Consider the following 23,030-nt stretch of genomic DNA (forward strand, 5'->3'; position numbering starts at 1 on the left):
AAAACTGGGAACAGAACACAAAAGAGAGAAATGTCTGAAAAGAACAATGGTGGTCTTGTACATAGTGTGGTAACCAAGCCTGACAACGATGATGCCCATAAGTGGAAAAGATACCATAGGCTGATCTAAAATGTTGTGCTGCTCCCTTTAAGCCTTACTTGCTGAATAGAGCTAGTGTACTAGCAATATTTGAAGACATAGAGGGCCTTTATGAAATCGGCTCTTTAGATTTTGAACAGATTGAATTTTTGAATGATGATAACCTGTCTGTTGTGCGTCTGTAGAGGCAATCTAATCTTGTTAGGAACGCCCTATGGCAGGCCCGCATGAAGTTACTTGAGATGGGATTTCTCCTGGCACTTGATCCAGCCACATGTGACTTTAAAGATGACCAAGGGGAGCATAATATCACTCCAGTTGATAACGCTGTAAAGGTTAAACCTAGTGAAATTTGCCACATGGACAGGATCAACTCTCAAAATATAAGTTTCAGCGAAAAGAGTGGATACCACGTTCATAACCATCCCAGGGATCCCTCTCAAATCTTACATCAGTTGCTAGTTGGAACACATGTGGTTCGTCCCACTTGTTCGGATCCAATGCTGACTTCCTAGGGGCTTATTACATAGTACTATTGCAGGAAACGTGGCTTACTGAAGTCCCCATATGGGAAAATCACTCGATAGTGTTACACGTGGCCAAATCTGCAGCACGTGGACGGCCTTCTGCGGGTCTACTAGTTGCTATTAAAAATCACAAAGACTGGAATATCTCCCTATGGGCTGCACCAAATTTGTATCTGTTGATGGTTAGAGTGACTCGTCCTGGAGGTACAATAGCAATTATAAATGTGTACCGTAATCCAGCTGGGATCACAGATAGAAGGTTTTTGTCTGATTATGAACATCTATTAAATATCATAGCCCTGGCGCCTGACATCACAACGAATATAATAGCTGGGGACTTGAACATGCATTTGTTAACCCCAGAAAATGATGTTGAAACCATGACTATTAAGAAATGGCTGACTATAATGGAAGAGAGAAATTATGTTATGTGCAATGGCTCTCTCCCGGGAAATATCCCAGCCCAAAATACTGGGCAACGATCCACGAGTGCTTCTATTATCGATTACATTTAATAAAGCAATGAAATTCACTGTAGGAAAAACAGATTAATAGTGACCATGAAGTGCTAGTGTTATATTGGTTGGAACAATAGATTATGAGTGATAACAATTAGCTTCCATATCAACATCCATTGATTGTGAACAATGCGCAGACTAGATTCAGTTGGAATCAGGATGCCTTAAGATCCTTTGAGAATAACATAATAGCAGCCCTGACACATACTTATACAAGTCATCTTCATTTATATCAAGTATGTAACAAAACTGTTGATGAATTTAGTCCAGAGGTCTGGGAGTTGAAAATTTGTCTTGGACCCACAAAAAGAGCAATTCTCGCATCCCAAGTATTAAATAAAAAAGAGGCTATTAAAGCGGCCCAAAGCAAACACAGAAACTGGCAATGTGGTCATCAAGTTCATTTATATCAGAGGGATGGAGAAACAATGCTCCAGGCCATAAGTAACAAAAATTCAGCCCAGATATGGATGCTAATAAACTTAGCAAATCATATGGCCCAAAACCCAGTTCAAATGAATGGGGTCAATGAGACACAATGAGTTGAGCATTATTCGCAAATGTATGCCCGTCCACCTTCTACCGGAATCAAGACTGTCACTGAGCCCTTTAATTACAGTGGTTTGCATATTACTGAGCAGGAGATCCTAGAGTGTATTCGCAAATTGAGTAACTCTTGTGCTCCCGGCCCGGACGGCCTTAGTAATTGCATGTTCAAGAAACATCCTGTTCATTGGGCTAGTATCCTGTATAAGATCTTTAAACAAGTAATTCAAACAAATGCGGTACTCTCTACTTGGCGGCGTTCTGTGATAGTCCCGATTTTTAAGAAGGGCGACTGAGCTAGCGCAGTTAATTATCGCCCTACTGCGTTGCTCGGTGCCCCGTGTAAAATTACAACATTCATCTTAAGAGACTTTACAAGATGGTCCATTGAACATCAGCAACGTGACCCGTTCCAAACTAGATTTACCTCAGACATGGGTACCTCAGTAAATCTGCTAACGTTGACCTCAATTATTTTACATCATGCGAACGCTAAGCAGCCTCTTTATTTGGCCTTTGTAGACCTGAAAGCGGCATTTGATTCAGTCTCCAGACAGATTTTAATCCGAAAATTGGTTGATAATGGTTGCCCATCATACCTTATTTCTTTAATCCAAGACTTGCATCATAGAAATTCCATTCAAGTGAGACTTACATCAGACGGACAACTGTTGGACTCGACTGAAACATTTAGAGGGTTAAGACAGGGCTGCACATTGGCTGCGGCTCTTTTTAACTTCTATATTGCAGATCTGGGTGAAGCATTTCAGGACATTATTATGGATGCCCCAAGAATGAACAATCAACCAATAATAGCATTACTATATGCCGACGATCTGGTGATGATCTCAAAGACACCCAATTAAATGCCCTGGATGGCTATGTCCAAGCAAAACTCCTTACCATAAACTTACAGAAAACCAAAGTGATGATGTATTGTTTAAAAATAATAAGAAAAAAAACATGGTTATTAGGAGGTGTAATATTAGAATGTGTTCAACAATATATGTATCTAGGCATAGTAATATCAAGTCAAAGTGATGCAAACATTTATAGAAAGATTCTTAAAACTAAGCTAACAACTTCAATTTCTCAAGCTAAGATGATTCAGGCAAAATTTGGGAAATGTACTTTAATGCCTGGCATCACATATTACTTACAAAAGGTTACCCACATCTTGCTGTATGCCTCAGAACTAAACCACTCTTGCAAGAAGGTATATGGACTAAATAAGAAGAGAGATTCTGGCGTAGTCAGTTATATTTACCACAATGTGTTCAGTTTCCCTTGATCCTTAGTGAGTTGGGGTTGATATAATTGTAAGCACAATATCAATGGCAAGTTATTGCAATGTTCCGAAAGTGCATTTTAGCATTTCAGTCGCCCACAGTCTTAAGTGTGTTGGCCAGGTAGGTTTTTTCTTCTAATGACAAATTCATCTTGCAATGGGGTAAATTGGTTGTACATGCCTTGGCAACAATAGACCTCTCATTATTATCATTGATTCAGAACCCAACGTGTGTAAAGACTAAACCCTTTCAGATGGATTGGATTCAGACAAGATCTAAATGTGAGAAGCTTCGTGATTTCGATTGAAACATATTCAATAGGAAGAGATATGGTAATCCAGAAAAGTACCTGACTCAACACCCATCAGTGGCACACACTGATGCGACTTTATCCGCTTACGTTTCAATCTCTGGAATACCAGAGAAGTTCAAGCAAGGCGTCTAAAGATTGAAACATTTGAAAATGTATGTCCTTTTTGTAATCAACCAGACCAAAACGAGACATCACGTCATCTTATGGTCGAATGTTCAGTTCTGACCACTTTAAGATGTAAATATTTTAAGAAGGTTCTGAATGATTATTGTGAGGTTACATCTGAGCACTTATGGCATATGATCCATGCAGGATATCTAACGTATGTACGAATCAATGCTATCAATTTCCTGAAAGAACAAAACATTTATGATGCTGATTTAATAAGCACTGTATAGCTGGTTAGCTTGTTAAGAAGGGACAGCAAGAAATACTCGATAAGAGTGGAAAGATCTTGATCTATTATGATTAACATTACATATTGTATTTCTTTTTCCCTATCCATTTTTGTTTTTAAAAAGATGTAAACACAGGCTGCAGGCTGATCTGAGAATATATTGTGTCACACTCTCTTCTCACGAACCATCATCCATGCACCATGTTCTTTGCGGGAGTTTAGCTTCCATTATAGAGGATTCAGTATGATCTTGGTTATGTCGCCATGATTTCTTTGTCCTTGAGGGAGAAAACAATTTGGATGTGGTGGCACAGCAGACTATCTGAAAAATATAATTCTTCCTGCATGCATTGCACCCCAGTCCTATTGCCAGAAATGTGTCTTCATGGGGATAATCAAAAACACAGAGGACACATTCTTGCTTGCTAGGTTTTAGTGACTGAGGATGGTTCTTTAACTTGCCCATCAGTTGAATTTTCGAATGAATGGAGCGGTCCATTGCTTTACTTCACATGTCAGCCGATGACAGCACATGCCACAGCCAGTATCTCATCTAACATGACCATTTGATTTAATTTCTTGTGGAAATGTAACACTCACATCCAAATGTCACTTGACATTTCAAGGCTTCATCACTGAATTAGAGATGAAAATCATAATGCTTTATCCTTGCCTTCAGGAGAATTACAAAGATATCCATGGTGTTACCTTTTGGTTGTACTGTCAAGTGAAACAGGTATGATTCATAGAATAACAGTCCTGGCTACCTCGCAATGGTTTGGTTTGGAAAATATGAATATATAGATTCCCACGCTGAGTGCGTTTGATACAGTGAGATTTTATTCAAGTGTAGACTAAGCGCCCAGTTACTCAAGTGTTCGGTGCGTGGTATAAATAAAGAAACTAAACTAAGTAGTGTTTGCGTTGGTCAGCCAACAAGTGTTTCGACCTCGGGAGGGGGGTCAGGGGGGATCTTTATCAAGGCTAGGTCTGAAATTGTCTGATGGGGGTGGTGCCCCAGCTTGTGGTCCCCTTGGGGTTGAATAATTCCTGTGCGGTCCCTGTCTTGGGTCCTGGATTTACCTGTGGCTGCATTTAATGTCCCGGCGGAGCAGTATCGTTCCTGGAGGTAACGATACCGAGGTCGAAACACATGTCGGCTGACCACCACAAAGACTTCTTAGTCAACACTTTAATAAAATCGCACTGTATCAACCGCACTCAGCGTGGGAATCTATATATTAATATTTTCAAAACCAAACCATTGCGAGGTAGCCAGGACTGTTGTTCTAAACCTACCAAGAGGTGTGGGCTTCACCTTCAACAACCTGTGACCTTGCATAAAAACTTTAGGACAACTAGGACTGAAAGTGGAGCATAGTGCAGGAGTGTTCACAACTAGGGCCCACTTTTACTACATACAGGCATTATTCATAGTCTACAATTTTATATGGAGTGAAGTATTCATAAAGCATGATTTTGAGGCCATCAACAGTGTCAATTTTGAAACCCAAAGATGTCATGTATAACAGGACCAATGCAGCACCTCAACAATGTTCTTACTTTCTCACCATCTACAAGGCTAATGGGCAAAATGAGTACAGTCAAATAATGCAACCATGTGAACCACCTGGGACCAATATTGCTGGATTTAGAATTGTCAAAAAGAATGCTAGTTGTAGATGGAAAGCATCTAGTGCAGGGCATTTTGCACCAGACAAGAGCATGGTAGAGTTGGAGATATCAGACAAGTTTGACAGATATGAAAAAAAAAACGCTAATCAAAATGTGCCATGAAGTACTGGATTACAGTGAAATGTTTGAAGTGGTATTAAGAGCGGAACAGTAATAATCTATGTTCACTTTTATTCTAGCAATAATTCTAAACTTGGATGCGTGTAGACCTTCAGGAGTAGACAAAAGTAAAATGTTAAGAGTTCAGAGAGAAGGCAGAGGCACCACCACAATACACCAGATAAGGAATCAGACCAGTACTGAGGAATTGAGTGCTGCACCGTATAGCAGCAGCAAGAGGAATGGGTGGTAATGTCCCACTCATCGTCAGGTGTGCCATTAGGCCTGATTAATACAAGTTCATATACATCAATGCTAGTAACCGTCTTTATTCATACCCTGCAATTAAGTGTGTACTTCTCATTGCTTTCCTCACAATCGCTTCCTTTCCCTCCTCCCGCGTCCAGCATGACACATCCTTCTTTATGCCCACAGCTATACCATCCCACATAATGTCATGGATAGGGCATGCCACTGAGGACCTGGAAACACATGTTCTGTGCTATGGGAAGAAAAGCTACAATATTCCCTAAACTTTGTCAGAGAAATAGATTGCTCACAATCCGATTGTCGAGGTCCAATGCAAGAATTCAATGAGGCATACATGACGACCAAAACCACGCTGCCCAAAAGGTTCCCCTTTTATCAAAGTATAACAGAGGGCTTGCCACAGGAGTGTCTAACAACTTAGTCAATACATGTAAAGGTGGGCCATGCTATCCTCTAACTGAGATCACTGACAGCTCAGTAGCCATTGGAGAGACCGAGCAGCAGTTTCCATATATACTATCCATCAGGTCACATATGGAGAGTCGGTATACCGTTCTTTTGCCGCAGGATTTTTCGTCACTGGACTTTACATCGCCGTTTTTTTATCGAAAAAATAAATAAAAATTAAATAAATATTTGTGGGTGAAAGGGAATCATTTTAAAAAAGGGGGGTGGGGGGGGGTAAACCCCCCCCAAAAAACCCAAACAAAACGAGTTTTTTTCGATAAAAAAACAGCGATGAAAAGTCCCACGACGAAAAATCCCGTAGAACCGGAGAGTCATGGGTCGCATTGATGTTGAGTGGAGCCATCCTGTGGGAGGAAGGAAAGAAACGTATCAATGACAATTATGCAAAACAGGAACAATCTCAGAGTTTTTAAATTTCAAATTCAACCTCCACAGTGAAAGAATGACCTCTCCATTGGCAAGTGCATTAAAATGATGGAAACGTTTTTCAAAAGATAATTGACAGAAAGGCAACATTTCTGCTTGAGACTAGTGTGCCATAGTTTTATTTGTGATGTCATGAGGTGGAGGAATTTAGTAGCACAATCTCCTGCCAAACATGATGGCTTAAATTAAAATTGTGAGACCATAGCAGACCTTTAGGAAATGTTTGACAGTGTATGCCTTTTTTCTTTTTTACATTTACAGTTCTTCTAAGGTGTAAACTAGCACATTTGCAAAGTATGTAACATGTATTCATGACAGCAAAGTCATTTGAAGCACAGAAAGGGAGAAAGGAGAACACTTCTTTAATAACAGAACATACATGTATGGTCTTTTACATGCTTTTATAAATGTTAGCTAGAAGACAAAAACAAAGCATTGGTGTATAGGGAAGGAGTGGATATGAAAAGAGCAACACCAAAAAAGAAAAATTACTTCAAAGACACAATATGAAATAATCATTTGCTTATGCTAATATATATGAATATGCAAAATCAAAGGGCGTGTTTAAAAAAATCACATCAACAGCATTATCTACATTAGTGATGTATTAAGTATGCCCCAGTCACAAACATGGAAATAAGTCAAATTACAGATTAGAAATAATGCTTGGCTAACGGTTCCCCCAAAACAGATTTCAAACGAACAACCTTCTTCTTCTACAATGAACACTGTTAATTCCTGCAATATAAAAGAGAACATGTTAATCAACAAAAGAACAGCATGAGTGACAATTTAGAATCAGGCACTGTTAAGCATATCAACATACTTGCTGGAGGTAGTACTCATTTACATTGAAAGGAACAATGTTTTCTACATCGTCTCGGGAGGATAGCTTGGGAGCAACGCGCTCGCCTTGGAAGCAAGACGATGCAGAGCAAAACAGGTCCGCGCTTGGAAACCTCTGGGCATTAAGCGCGTTATAAATAACCAATTATAATTATTTTAAAAAACATGCATTCGTGTCTGTTTGCAGATAACCCATTCTTAGTATAGGTGGTGCCATCTAGTTTTAGCAGATTATTTCTGAGGGGGAAACTAATCACCCCCATTTTTGTTAAGTTTACATTTGTGTAGTTAAAGAGGTTGGAAAAAATAACAAATTTGTAAAGACAAAGAGGAGTTAAAATCTTCAAATGCATAAATAAGCAGTCATGATGCATTGATTGATTTCCTTGACAGCTACAACGAAGGTGAAAGGGGTTGTGCCAGTCTCATCTTACTTGTAAGAGTTTGCAAAGATAACACCACAATTCATAGCTGTGATTATGCTGATGACCTGTGTGGCTGATAGTTAGCAAAGAAGGTACGAGTGCTTGTTGTTGGTTTTGGAAAACAGTTCTAGCAGACACATTTACAGGGTAATTCATAGAAATTCGCACAAAAGTGGCGCACGCGACTGGCGCACAGCGTGCCCGTGCGAATGTCTGCGCCAGCCGCGTGCGCTAAAATCGATTTCCACGCACAGCGTATTCATGGATTTTCGCATCCAAAACCAGCCGTGGCGCAGCGACCCTGCAGCAGCGCCAGTTACGCCCCCAAGAACGCCCTCGCGCAAGGAAAAGCCTTCAAAATCCCCAAATAATCGCAAAGGGCTGCGCTAACCCTGGACCAGTTCACAGGGCTGGCAAACAGCAAACGCCAAGCGGGGAACGTGTATTTCAGTGGTTCGCGGAAAGTTCCACATGCGATTGTCCTGTGTACGTGTGCATCAGGGGTGCGCGGGAAGTATCACACGCAAAATCAGCAGGGTACGTGTATTTCAGGGGTGCGCGGGAAGTATCACACGCGATTGGCCCTGTGCGAGCAGGGTACGTGTATTTCAGAGGTGCGCGGGAAGTTCCACACGCAATTGGCCCCGTGCGAGCAGGGTACGTGTATTCCAGGGGGGCGCGGGAAGTTCCACACGCGATTTCAGCAGGGTACGTGTATTGCAGGGGTACGCGGGAAGTTCCACACGCGATTGGCCCAGTGCGAGCAGGGTACGTGTATTTTAGGGGTGCGCGGGAAGTTCCACACGCGATTTCAGCAGGGTACGTGTATTTCAGGGGTGCGCGGGAAGTTCCACACGCGATTTCAGCAGGGTACGTGTATTTCAGGGGTGCGCGGGAAGTTCCACACGCGATTCCATCAGGGTACGTGTATTTCAGGGGTGCGTGGGAAGTTCCACACGCGATTGGCCCCGTGCGAGCAAGGGACGTGTATTCCAGGGGTGCGCGGGAAGTTCCACACGCGATTTCAGCAGGGAACGTGTATTTCAGGGGTGCGCGGGAAGTTCCACACGCGATTTCAGCAGGGTACGTGTATTTCAGGGGTGCGCGGGAAGTTCCACACGCGATTGGCCCTGTGCGAGCAGGGTACGTGTATTTCAGGGGTGCGCGGGAAGTTCCACACGCGATTGGCCCCGTGCGAGCAGGGTACGTGTATTCCAGGCGTGCGCGTGAAGTTCCACACGCGATTTCAGCAGGGTACGTGTATTTCAGGGGTGCGCAGGAAGTTCCACACGCAATTTCAGCAGGGTACGTGTATTTCAGGGGTTCTGGGGAGTACTACACGTGAATTGGCCGTGTGGGTCCTCCCAGGTGTTCGCTCTACAACCTCCACGGCCCCTGCAGGCAGCCCACACCACAGGGGACTACCCTGCACCCCTGCTCATGTCCCGCAGGCAGCCCATCCACCATGGGCATGCCCCCCAGCCAACCCACATGTCACCTTGCACTACTGATCAACAATGCATGTCTCCCAGCACCCCACCCCCCAGCAGTCAGGGGCACCCTCCACCAGGCCCCCACTCCTGTCTCCCTGCACCCCCACCCCCCAGCAGTCAGGGGCACCCTCCACCAGGCCCCCACTCCTGTCTCCCTGCACCCCCTACCCCCCAGCAGTCAGGGGCACCCTCCACCAGGCTCCCACCCATGTCTACCACCACCCCCACCCCCCAGCAGTGCAGGGGCAGCCTCCACCAGGCCCCCACTCATGTCTCCCATCACCCCACCCCCCAGCAGTGCAGGGGCAGACTCCACCAGGCCCCCACTCCTGTCTACCACCACCCGCACCCCCCCAGCCACCAGGGGCAGCCTCCACCAGGCCCCCACTCATGTCTCCCACCACCCCCACCCCCCAGCAGTCAGGGGCACCCTCCACCAGGCCCCCACTCCTGTCTCCCTGCACCCCCACCCCCCAGCAGTCAGGGGCACCCTCCACCAGGCTCCCACTCCTGTCTCCCAGCACCCCCACCCCCAGCCACCAGGGGCAGCCTCCACCAGGCCCCCACTCATGTCTCCCACCACCCCCACCCCCCAGGGGCAGCCTCCACCAGGCCCCCACTCATGTCCCCTATTACCCCCACCCCCCAGCAGTGCAGGGGCAGCCTCCACCAGGCCCCCACCCATGTCTCCCACCACCCCCACCCCCCAGCCACCAGGGGCAGTCTCCACCAGGCCCCCACTCATGTCTCCCACCACCCCCACCCCCCAGCAGTGCAGGGGCAGCCTCCACCAGGACCCCACCCATGTCTACCACCATCCCCACCCCCCAGCAGTGCAGGGGCAGCCTCCACCAGGCCCCCACTCATGTCTCTGATCACCCCCACCCCCCAGCAGTGCAGGGGCAGCCTCCACCAGGCCCCCACTCATGTCTCCTACCACCCCCACCCCCCAGCCACCAGGGGCAGCCTCCACCAAGCCCCCACTCATGTCTTCCACCACCCCCACCCCCCAGCAGTCAGGGGCACCCTCCACCAGGCCCCCACTCCTGTCTCCCTGCACCCCCTAGCCCCCAGCAGTCAGGGGCACCCTCCAGCAGGCTCCCACTCCTGTCTCCCAACACCCCCACCCCCCAGCCACCAGGGGCAGCCTCCACCAGGCCCCCACTCATGTCCCCTATTACCCCCACCCCCCAGCAGTGCAGGGGCAGCCTCCACCAGGCCCCCACCCATGTCTCCCACCACCCCCACCCCCCAGCAGTCAGGGGCAGCCTCCACCAGGCACCCACCCATGTCTCCCACCACCCCCACCCCCCAGCCACCAGGGGCAGCCTCCACCAGGCCCCACTCATGTCCCCTATTACCCCCACCCCCCAGCAGTGCAGGGGCAGCCTCCACCAGGCCCCCACTCATGTCTACCACCACCCCCACCCCCCAGCAGTGCAGGGGCAGCCTCCACCAGGCCCCCACTCATGTCCCCTATTACCCCCACCCCCCAGCAGTGCAGGGGCAGCCTCCACCAGGCCCCCACTCATGTCCAACTCATGTTCCCCTGCACCCCCAGCACTTTGGGGCACCTGCAAGTAGTCCCCCACTCATGTCCAACTCATGTTCCCCTGCACCCCCACCCCCCAGCACTGTGGGGCACCTGCCAGCAGGCCCCCACTCATGTCCAACTCATGTTCCCCTGCACCCCCACCCCCCAGCACTGTGGGCCACCTGCCAGCAGGCCCCCACTCATGTCCAACTCATGTTCTCCTGCACCCCCACCCCCAGCACTGTGGGGCACCTGGCAGCAGGCCCCCACTCATGTCCAACTCATGTTCCCCTGCACCCCCACCCCCCAGCACTGTGGGGCACCTGCCAGCAGGCCCCCACTCATGTCTAACTCATGTTCCCCAGCCAACATGTCATCACAATCTAGATCCCTGGTCCCTATGGTCAGCCTCCAAATGCAAAACACCCACCCGAATATTGCATCCACCCACTCAGAAATGGCAATAACATGATAGAACAGCAATTGCAAGTTTGGAAACGAACACATGTCCCTCACATACACCCAATGGGTGTCAGTGAATCTCAAAACCCATATCATGATATGCATGAAACCAATGAGATGATACTACACATTGAAGTTTGATCAAAAAATATGTATTAAAGGAAACATGAATTGAATCAAAAAAACTAACAGAAATGGGAATGTAAAAAAAGTAAAAAGAAGCATGTCCATGAAAAAAAAAAAAAAAAATCAGAATCCAAAGGAATGGTGTCCAAAGTCACAGTCCACAAAAGAAAATCCAATGGGAAATTATAATTGAAAGCCATTGCTCCATGGGTAAATTGTAAAAAGAAAAGAAAATCCAACAGTGAACTATGTACAGGTAAACAAGCCAGGGTCCATGATCCCAACAAAAGAAATGAAACCTATCTAACAACACTACCTAATAAAAAATAACTATATACAAAAATGTGGCCCATTGTCCAAAAGGTCCAAAGAAAATGCAAAAACAAAAGGAAACCTAACACTAACTACATAACTATTTACATGGGCAGCGGGCTAGTCCAACGGCTCACTGGATGTTGTCATGGGCCAGGGCATCATCGAACTCCTGTTCAATGGCTTGGAGGCGGGCATGTTCCCTGGCCCCGAGGTCTCGCAGGGATAAAGCAGTGTCCAGCTCCAACTCCCTGCGAAGACCCTCGAGGCACTCAGCCCGCCTCAGCGCCCTCCGCATGGAGTTCTCCGCCCTGACCATTGTGAGCCGTTCCTCCTCTGCCCGCTGCCGCTCCTCACCTATCTGCTGGCCCAACCGCTCCCACCCGGAAGCCACTCCATTCCAGGGTTCTCCTGCCCCTCCGGCCGATGCCTGCACCCATGATGTTGATGGCCCCGAGCCATGATGCCTCCCACGTCGAGCCTGCCGCTGCCTCCGACGCAACTGCCTGTGCCAGCACGACGGCATCCAGGCTGATGGTATCCACCGACGCCGTCGTGCACGTGCCCTGCCCGATGATGCCATCACATCCTCCATCTGCTGGGGTCCAGTTGCTGGTGTGTCCACCCCTGCTGGACCTCCAACTCCTGACTGTGGCAGGGATGGGATCCCCACCGAGCCGGCTGCATTGGTCGGGGCAGGTCCACAGGGGGCCCTGGTGGCATCTGGGCCGGAAGACGGCATGGAGAACGACTGGTGCATAGTCTCCACAGAGGAGGAGAGGGTCGCCAGATTGGCCGACACATGTAGGAAACCCCCGACCATGGCCGATCCCAACTGGGCCACGTCGGCACGGTGCTCTCCGTGATGACGTTCATGCTCCTCCCGGGAAGCAGGCACCTCATCACGAATTGCACCTGTGCGCAACGCGACACCAATCAGGACCTTCTCCATACGGCCAGGGGTCCCCTCGTCCGCAGGTGGAGGGGAGTCAGATGACATGGACATCCCCCCTACCTGCGGACGGGCCTGGGATGGGGGCATCCCTGCTGGTGCATGGTGGTGCAGTCACAGTGTCAGGGACAGTGACATGCACAGGCCCCTCCACGGCTACCTGTGCTGCCTCCTGCCCCTGTCCCTGGACTGCAACACTTGCACCAGCAGGGATGCCCCCACCAGGCCCCATGTGCGCCTCAGTAGCGGCCTCCTCCTCCTCTGTGGAAACCCACCAACCTGGATGGCTCCACCCCGTCTTCCGCCGTTGCAAGCCCCTGTGGGGGCTCATCCAACCCTTCCGCTGCAGCCGTGGGGGCATCCCTGCCGCTTTGCTCCACAGAGCCGTCTCCGCCCTCTTCTTCACGTGGCACTGTGTAGAGGGAGACATAGAACACAAGCATCAGGGAACTGTACAATGGTCCCCTAGACAAGAAGCAATAGCAGATGAGTGGCACTGTCAAAGATCACTTCCATCATGTCCCTCCACAACACATGGCTCGGTGCAGGTAAAACACATGCGGTAACAGGCATGGCGCATACTATGGACATTAGCATACATGTCCAAGTGATTCTTGAAACATACACTGTTGTTTTGGAACTCACATGCATCATGGGCCATGCCTATCACATGCACACACTTCACCCTAGTTGCATCCATCTGGCCTCGTACACCACAGACACAGTGGATACAAGGATGACTAGGCTGCATCAGTGAACCTGAACATTGCGACAGACATGTGTCATGCATCCCTGGCATTCACAAGTCACAGACACGCAGGTCAGACACACAGACATGGACAGCATACATGTACATGGCATCAGCACCCATCCCTCACCCATGTCCAGGAACAGACTGGCATGCTTTCATGTGGCCAATCCGCACAGGGCATCCCATGTTGCATTTGTACACAAGCACCAACCGTGTGGTTCACACATTACTGGTCTCACATGCATTACGTCCCTGCACACACACACATACAGGCAAGTATCAGACAACCAGCACACTGCGACATGCCCTGTCTCACACAGCAATGCTTGGCCACTTACCGCTCAACTCCAGACGGGTCTGCCTCTCAAGGATCTGGGCGTGGAGCGCTGGGCCTACGCGTTCCAGGACCCTCATCTGGATGGTACTCATGCAGCCCTGGCCCCCCTCCACGAGGCGCTGGGCCTTCAAGAGGGTCCTGGACCTGCAGTCATCCCAGCGCTTCTTGACATGTTGGTAGTCGCGGACTGCCACCCCCTCCGCGTTGATGGCAGTCACGATGTCCGTCCAGATCCGAGTCCGTCCTTCCTTGTTGGGGCGCTTACTTCCGAAGAGGGCATCATACTGCCCCAGGACTTGCTCCACCAGGACACCAACTTCGGTGGCAGTGAAGCTGGTGCCCCTCTGCCTCTCTGGCCGGGGGTTGCCAGTGGTGCCAGATGTTGCAGTGCCCGACATGGCAACCCCAGAGGCAGGAGTGGGTGGGCAACTGGGTCCTGGGGCTGGGCTGTGGAGCAATGGTATCCCAGTCGGGAGTCGGCTAGCCTTTACGTCCGCATCTATCGGCTGCCAACAGCGTCCCCCATTATTGTAGGTCTTGACACCCAAAAATATGTTTTTCCATGTAAAGCGTGGAAGAAGGTGGCCGTTTCCAAATTGCAGAGTGGGTTAAAATCCACGCTTTGCCGTTTAGAATAAGTGTGTGATCCCAGGAAAATAATGTAATCTCACCCTCACTTCAACTGCAAAAATTGAAGTGCTTACGTTTATACCCTTAATTTACAATAGGACAGCTTTAATAAGTGTAGGGACACATTGGTGTACCTTGGTCCTCCTCTGCTTGTGGCTCCAATAGTGTCACATAGAATTGCATTATTGCTGCAGTGGCCCTCCCCTCTCCCAGTCTTCGAGTCGTAACACTTGATTTGACAGGCAGACATAGTCTCACCAGCCAGTCAGTGCACCAGAGATTCTAGTATGTATAGCGGACAAACTGTGGTAGAACCAACATTACGTTCTCTCCTGTTGATCGCAGCCACTGAAGTTGCTTGGGCTGTCCAGAGTACTGCTCCAGACTCTGAAATGTCCTGTTATGCTATGATATTGAATTTTTCATTGTGCACCATCTGCCATTTTCACACTTTCTAGGACCTTCGGAATGTGCAGGAAGTGGGTGCTTTCAGACTTAAAGGAGAGTATTAACTGATTGCAACATTGAGGCTGCACTAGAATAGTCTCATTACAATGAGTAATGAAGTTAGATGCCCATATACAGGTAACTTTGCCACTCTGCCACCGTCTCAGCGCCTCTTCCAACATTTGAAGTTAGCCACCCCACCCGCCTCTAAATTTTAGCCTAGGTGCACCCCTGGATGTGCGCACTTGCATTTTGTTAAGCAGAGAGGTGAGAGAAGCCTTTCCCCGAAACCTGGCGGTGTTAAAGTTTTACTATGTCTGTTCAGAAAAATGTACTTAAACAAAAGCTGTAAAACTTTAAAGCTGCTACACATTTTAAGATGGAATTTCTCTCTAAATGCAATATTTTCACTGTGACTTAATTACATGTGTTTTATATAAGTGTTTCACGTGTAGAATCACACATTGGATTTAAAATCCATTGTGTAATTCCAAAATAAGCGTGGCGTTTGGACTAACAATGTCGTGTGGCATTTATGACCACAGAGTAAAGGTCAGACGTTAATGAATGTTCACATTGAAGAACTAAGGGTGTCACTCTACCCCCATCTTCCCCTCTGCATTGTTGAAGGCAAGTCAAACATATGTCTGCGAGTGCTGTGAGGAAAGTCAGTAAAATATTGTGTAATGTCCCGTCATCTTAAGTCCACCCTGCCATAGAAACTGGGCCCCGTTAGTAAAATGTCTCACTTGCAATACCTACATTTGGGCCACTCTGTCCTTTGAGACTTTCTTTTTCCTAACCTCACGTTTGCTGCATACAGTTCAGGGGACAATGACCATGCCTTTTGTGTGAACCCAAATATCCCAATTCTGCCTCCAGCAGTTGAATTTCCTATTGAGTATACAAGGTATCAGGCCAGCGGGTTGCAATTTCATTGACTTGGTGTCTGTGTGGTACGCATCCTTGTCCATGAAAACAAGGTAAGACGTTACCAAGCATAAGTGGGGTGCAATTGTTTTACTGACTCAAGGAAAGTGGGTGTTTTTTTAAAGATGGAGACAGGCATGGATACTACACTATAGAGCGGAATTTCAAAAGTCGCAAAATTGTATGGTTCATTGTGGTGTGTTGGGGTTAAAAGGAGGCAACTAGCACTTTGCAACCATTTACAAACCCACATGGTATTTGTTGTTAGATTTCATTTTGCAATGTTCTCTGCAGCCAGGACAAGTCAAACGTGTGGACATTTGTATTTTTTTTTTTATAAGACATTTTTTATTTATCAATTAGTCATAACATAGTCAAGACAACCAAAACCAAGGGAGAGGAACAAAGAAAGAAGAGGCAACATCAAATGAGGCCGACACAGCCCGTTAAGCAGTAGTAATAGTAAGTCTTAGATCACCATTCTTACGGAACAGAACTACAGTTCACAGTGTAGATGTTCAAATTAGCGTCCCCAGGTCAATATCTTCCAGTGCCTTTCAATGTCTTTCAGGGCCCTCCCTCCTCCCATGCCGCCCATATTTTAGAGGCCTTGTTAGGACAGCCCCTTGCGTTATAGATCCGTCTTTCGAGCATAGCACATGTGTCCATGTCCAGCGCCCACTGCTCCATTGTCGGAGACTCCGGTACACCCCATTTCTGTGCAATGTTTCGCTTCATTAGGGCGACCGCCGGGTGAAGTAACAGTTCTTCCCATTTATTCAGTTCGTGCTCCCCTGGAGAGTATCCGGGCCAATTCCCGACAGCAGGCCTCCCAGAAAGTTTGGATGCGGGGGCAGGACCACAGAATATGGAAGAAGGTCCCCTCCTCGCCCCCACACCTGAGACAGTTCGGGTTCGTTGCTTTCTTCCACCCAAACAGTGCAGTCCTAGGGTAGTACACTCTGTGCAGTATTTTGAGTTGCACCAGTCTGAGTCTCGAGGAGATGGCAGTTTCCCGTGGGTGCATTAATACCCGTATCCAGTCCTCAGGGTCGATATCCCCTACATCTGTTTCCCACTTGGCTTTTAGACTGGTCAATTCAGGGGTCGCGAAGGATGTGATGGCATTATAAAGGATGGATGTGCATTTGGAGGGGATAAATTCGGGAAAAATGTTGCGTTCTATAGGTGAGTACTCCGGGGTGTTGTCTTCTGTCGCTATGTGGACTCTTAGGGCGTGGGACATTTGCATGTAATGGTATCTTTCAGTGTCCGGGAGCCGAAATCTGTGCTGTAGGTCCGCAAACGGGGCAAGATTCCCGTCTTTTAGGACATCCCCCACTTTCTGAATCCCGGCTCTCACCCAGGATGGCCAAAGTTCAAACCTTGCAATTTCTCTCAGGTTGGCGTTTCGCCATAGGGGCTGCGCCGCTGATATCTTGTTTCCCCATCCCACAAACTTATGTACGTTCTTCCAAATGGTGGTAATCTGTGCTCTTGTTGTTGGTGGGGATGGTCTAGGGGGGGCTTTGTACAGTAGCTGTATTTGGTCGGTGTCGTGCCTGGCAGCCACATCGGCTTTGATATGGGGTAGTTCCCGGTCCCCGTGTAGTAGGTCATTGATCACTGCAAGTTGTGAGGCCCAATAGTAGGTTTGAAGGCGGGGCACACCGATCCCAAACTCCCATACCGACCTTTGAAGTGTGGCCAGTGCTATGCGCGCCTGTCCTCTGCCCCACAAGAGCTTCCTAAGGAGGGTTTCCACCCGGTCAAATTCAGCCCCCGAGATCTGCAAAGGGGCGTTTTGAAGGACTTAGAGGAATCGCGGGAGGGCCAACATTTTGAAGAGAGCGGCTCTGCCCATAAGGGTCAGGGGGAGAAGCTTCCAATGTTGTACGTCAGAGAATTGGTCGAAGATTGGTTGGAGATTATGCTTGCTATAACTAGTTAGGTCCGTCGTTATCCAGATCCCGAGATATCGGAAGCCAAGTTGTTCTATTTGGTATGAGCATTCCCTCGGGTCGGGCTGTCCCCCTCCCTTCACCGGGAAGAAAACAGATTTCTTCCAGTTGATCCTTAGACCGCTAAATTCCCCATACTGGACAAGAATCTGGGTCACTATGGGGCAGGTTTGGGTGGGGTCTCCCAAGTATATCAGGAGGTCGTCAGCGTATAGGGATATCCGATCTTCGTGACCCTCTGGCCATTTGAATCCCACCCAGGATGTGCTCTGGCGAAGCCATATGGCCAATGGCTCTATCGCCAGAGCGGAAAGAAGGGGGGAGAGGGGGCATCCCTGCCGTGTGCCCCTGCCCAGTTGGAAGGGGCGAGATGTCCACCCGTTCACCTTGACTTCCGCCCAGATGTTTGTGTATAGCAGCTTCACCCATCCCAGGAACCCCTCCCCAAAGCCCATCCGTGCCATGATCTCCCAGAGGCCATCCCATCGGACCGAGTCGAAGGCCTTCTCGAAGTCGTTTGCTAGAAGAGCAAGCGGATTATCAACGATAGGGGCCCTCTCTAAAGCTAAGTGAAGTCGGTGCAAGTTCATCCTGGTCGATTTGTGTGGCATAAAGCCACATTGGTCCGGGTGTATTAGTGTATCAGCCACCGGTTGTAACCTGTTGGCCAGGACCTTGGCGAGGACTTTAGCCTCGCCATTGATTAGCGAGATTGGCCTGTAGGAGGCACACTGCTCCTGGGGTTTGTCAGGTTTAGGGATGACAACGATGGTAGCCTTACACAGGTCCTGCGGGAGAGCGCCTTGTTCCCGGGCCGTAAGTAGCATTTTATGGAGGGAAGATGCTATGTTGATTCCCCCACCTTCTGCCAAGTTTCGACTGGGAACCCGTTCGGGCCTGGTGTTTTCCCGGTCTGTAATTGAGCTAGTGCTTCAGCCACCTCAGTCTCCGAGAGGGCAGAGTCCAAGCGCGCTTTTTGTTGCACAGAGAGAGTTGGAAATATTATGTCGTTTAGGAGGGTTGGGTCCAGCCGCGAGGTCGGGGCCCGGTAAAGCGCTTCATAAAATTGGGCAAAGGCTTCAGCTATCTAGTCGTCCGACTGGAACCTCTCACCCTGTGGGGTGACAGTCTCGCGAACACATCGTTGACCCTCGTCCCTCCTCTCCAACCAAGCTAGCAAACGACCAGCCTTGTCTCCATGCTCATAAATTCTGGCTCTGGAGTCCCAATGGGCTTGTTTGGCATTGTCTAACGAGAGGTTATGGAGCCGCTCAGTGGCACGTTTAAGGGACAGTTGGGTCTGCGGGGATGGGTCAAGGATGTGTTCGTTCTCACATTGGGTCAGTTCATCTTCCGCCTTCGTTATGTCCCGGAGTCTCTCCCGCCTTCTATTTGCCACCCAGGAGATTAAGGCACCCCGCAAAACGGACTTATAGGCCTCCCAGATCACCACCGGATCTTGTTCTCCGTTATCGTTAATTTCGAAGTACTCGGTGGAGACTTCAGTGAGGTGGTCAACAAGCTCAGGGAAACCCAGGTAGTAAGTGTTTAGTCGCCATGTCCTAGGGGGGGAGGCGCCTTGTGCGCGAATCTCCACGAGTAGAGGCGAATGGTCTGAGATGCCCCGGGGAAGGAAATCCGCCGCAAGTACCCTGTGGAGGTCCGTGTGTGGGACAAAAAGATAGTCGATCCTGGAAAGGGAGCCATGGGCACCGGAGTGGAAGGAGTACCCCCTAACGTCCGTGTGCAACTCTCGCCATACATCACCCAAGCCCAAGGCAGACGCAAAGTTAGTCTCGTGGGGGTGTCCGGGTTGCGCTGTCTGAGATGTGTACGGTCAGTGGAATTGCACATGACATCATTAAAGTCTCCCCCCAGAAACAGCTTGTCAGGTTGGTGTTTACCTATGAGGGCAGTTAACTCGTCCAGCAGCTCCTGCCCCAGTCCGGGCGGGGAGTACACCGAGACGAAGGCGACCCTCTCACTCCACAACGTACCAAGGATCAGTATGTAACGACCTCGTGGGTCTTGATCCGAGCATTGGAGGGTGAAAGGAACACGTTTGTGTATGAGTATGAGAGTACCCCTAGATCCCATCGTGTATCCCGCGTGGAAAGCAGACCTGTAGTTAGTGCGTTGGAAGTAAGAACAGTTCGGGCCCGCTAGGTGTTTCGGATAGCAAGGCCACATCGGGGGAGTGTCTACTGAGTATTTGTTTAATCAAGCGCCTCTTGATCGGAGAGCCCATCCCGTTAACGTTCCAGGTGAGCACCTTGAGGGACTTGGGGCGTTTAGTCGGGATCGACTGGGGTTGTGAGAGTGCCATCCAGACTGGAGTAAATAGTTGGACAGGTGTTTTACGAGCAAGGTGTCTCTGCCAATGGTGATATACTGCGGTGTGTGTCTGAAGTGCCGAATATTGTGTTGCCTGGATCGTCTGTGGCCTCGTCCTATCCTGAACCTCAACATATTCCGGAGCCCGCGGGGACGCGGTGCTCCTAGGGTAACAAAGAACTTATTAGAACATTCCCTTCCCTCCCCCTCCCCATACTCCACCCCAACACGAAGTACCTGTAGCCCCAACATCATAACCCTCAACACGTTTAAGGTGTCAGCCTTACAAACCCTTATTCACAATAAAGCTAAAGAGATTAAAAATTGGAAATTGGCGGGGGGGGGGGGGGGCCCTGTTGCCTTTACCCGGTGCGATGGAGATATGCCCCCGCAGGCCACATTATTAATGACATAGACGACTTACAGTAGCCTGGCGGTGCACCCGAGCCTTCTGTAACAACAGTTTGGAGTGCCCCCGCACGTGGGGCAAGACTCATCCTCAAGAAACAGTCATGTTCAATCTCCAGCCTCTGCCTGCCGATTCGGCGAGGGTGGCCTATCCGGATCACGAGGATGATCCGGCGGCGGCCTAGGATTTCTGCCCCTGTTGGCTCGATGCGCCGACCAGTCCCCCTCAATGTGTTGCTCTGCCCATCGCCAGGCCTCCTTCGGGTCGTTAAAGTGGACCGTTGTGCCCTTGTGATATATTTTCAGCTGGGCCGGGAAGAGCAGGCCGTACTTGACTCCCATCCCTTGGAGCTGCCTTTTAAGTCTTTCAAAGGATTGCCTTGCCTTCTGGACCTCCCGCGGATAGTCCGGGAAAAAGGCGATCTTGGAGCCATTAAAGGTAGTCGTACCCTTGGTTTGTGCAAGGTGCAGCAGCGTGTCTCAGTCCCGATAGTTTAGTAGTCTTGCTATCACCGTGCGCGGCGGAGCTCCAGGCACTGGTCTGCCAGTGGGCATTCGGTGTGCTCTCTCTATCGAGAAGAATTTGGAAAAGGATCGCTGATCGAAGAGGTCCATCAGCCACTGTTCCAGAAAAAGTTCCATACAGGGACCTTCGGCCTTCTCGGGGATACCGAGAATTCGAATGTTGTTGCGCCTGGATCTGCCCTCTCCCTCCTCAACTCTGGCTTCCAGAGTTTTAAGTTTGGCGGAGACTCCTTGAAGTTCTTGCTGTATTGCGTGCATCCCATCCTCCGTATTGGAAATACGCTGTTCCGCCTCGCCCGTTCGTGCCGACAGTTTCTGCAGATCGTGTCGGAGGAGGGACATATCCAGGCTGATTCCATCCATCTTCTGTTCCATCGATGAGCGGGAGTCTGCTATGGCTGCCATGACGTCTCTTAGGGAGAGCCCAGGTGCTGAGTCCACTTCTACCGACGGTAACGGTTGAATATCAGGAGATTGCGAAGGAGGCATCGTATACTGGTCGATTCTGTTTTGCGTAGTGGGCCTTCTAATTTTGTCTTTCCCCATGGCCGCCGTCAGGCCCCGTATCTTGGGTACAATCCTATTACGCAACAGCCCAGCCTCACCGAGGAGTCACACAGGACGGTAAGCGTTGCCAGCGCCCTGTGGGTTTAGGCACAGAGCCAGATGGTGAGCCCGTGATGGTGGGCGTGTAGGCCCAGCCGCCGGACGCTGGGATTTTTGCTGTGATGTGCCGGGGGTGTTCGCCAGTTCCAACAGCCCCTAAAGCGGTCACTCGGGAGGGGGGGGGGCCCTCACAGGCAGGGCCGCCTGCGCCGCGCACAGGTCTCCGTAGCGGCGCTCTGCTCTGTTGTTCTGTCGTTCGCGCCCGTCCCTCCTGGTCCGGGCGGAGCAGGGCCGGCGGTCCCGTCTCTCAGATTTCCCCAGGAGCCTCGCTCCGTCTTCGTTGCGGTCGCTGCTGGATGTGCGGATGCACCGCTCCCCACTCAGTGCGCGCCCGATGGTCCGGCGGCCATCTTGGTTCGTCCTCGAGCCGAAATGGCGTAACTTTCCCTCGCTCCTGGTGCCGAAGCCCCTGCGAGTTTCGGGCTGGGATTCGCCACAGATGTGCCCCTGGGTGTCAGACACCGGGGGTCTTGCTTTGGGGGTCACCAGATATTTCCAGGTGGTCGTTTAAACAGGATGTTAGGCTGCGGCCGCGGGAGCTCCGAAGGCACACGTCTACTGCATCGCGCAGTCGGCCACGCCCCCCGACATTTGTATTTATTGAGTAGACCTTAAGACCCGTCCAGCCGGCCCTAATGCAAACCGCATTCCATGTGTGCACCATTATATGTTTTTGTTCTTACATATTTGCTGTTCACCAGTCCTTGATTACATTTTGTATTTCCGAGTGTCACAAAGGATAGTGCTCATTCACTAGTCTCAACCCATGTGTGCCCTTCCCCATCCATCCATCCCACTACTAGCCTGTGCCAGCAGTTGCTGCAGCGCCAAACGTGACATGGAGCAGCAGCAGTGTGATGGGCTGGTGGTGGGCATATCTAGGTCTAGCACTGAACTGGCCCAGGCCGCCCCCACTGCGAGCAGCGCCCGCTGGCCCTAGGCTGGCATAAGGGGCCAACATTTTATGGGCCCAGGCACTTATTTATTTGAAAATTAAGCACTGGCTTCGTTGGGCCGAATTGAGGCCAAAGGGCAACACCTTATACTGGAATTGGTACAACATAAACGTGTACCGCAGAAACTTCTGTCTGATGTGCGGCTGGTTTAAGGAACTCATGGTGGCAACAGTAAAGACAGACACAAGTGATCACATTTCAAGGGTGTTTATTGAACAACTAATGCAGGGTGGAAATACAACCTAACCTAAATCTAAGATGGGATCAAGCATTGACCATCAAATGAAA

General features: G+C 49.6%; 1 protein-coding gene across 1 annotated transcript in view; it reads right to left on the reverse strand.

Moving 5' to 3' along the window:
• Positions 1–6,769: 6,769 nt before the first annotated feature.
• Positions 6,770–23,030, reverse strand: part of RNF17 (ring finger protein 17) — a 3,777,565-nt gene continuing 3,761,304 nt past the window's right edge. Inside the window, exon 41 of the mRNA XM_069639339.1 lies at positions 6,770–7,385. The gene's annotated coding sequence lies outside the window, so the exon portion shown is untranslated. The remainder of the gene's footprint in view (positions 7,386–23,030) is intronic.

This window comes from Ambystoma mexicanum, chromosome 7q, assembly GCF_040938575.1.
Source record: "Ambystoma mexicanum isolate Mex_15411 chromosome 7q, UKY_AmexF1_1, whole genome shotgun sequence".
In the NCBI taxonomy this organism is placed as follows: domain Eukaryota; kingdom Metazoa; phylum Chordata; class Amphibia; order Caudata; family Ambystomatidae; genus Ambystoma; species Ambystoma mexicanum.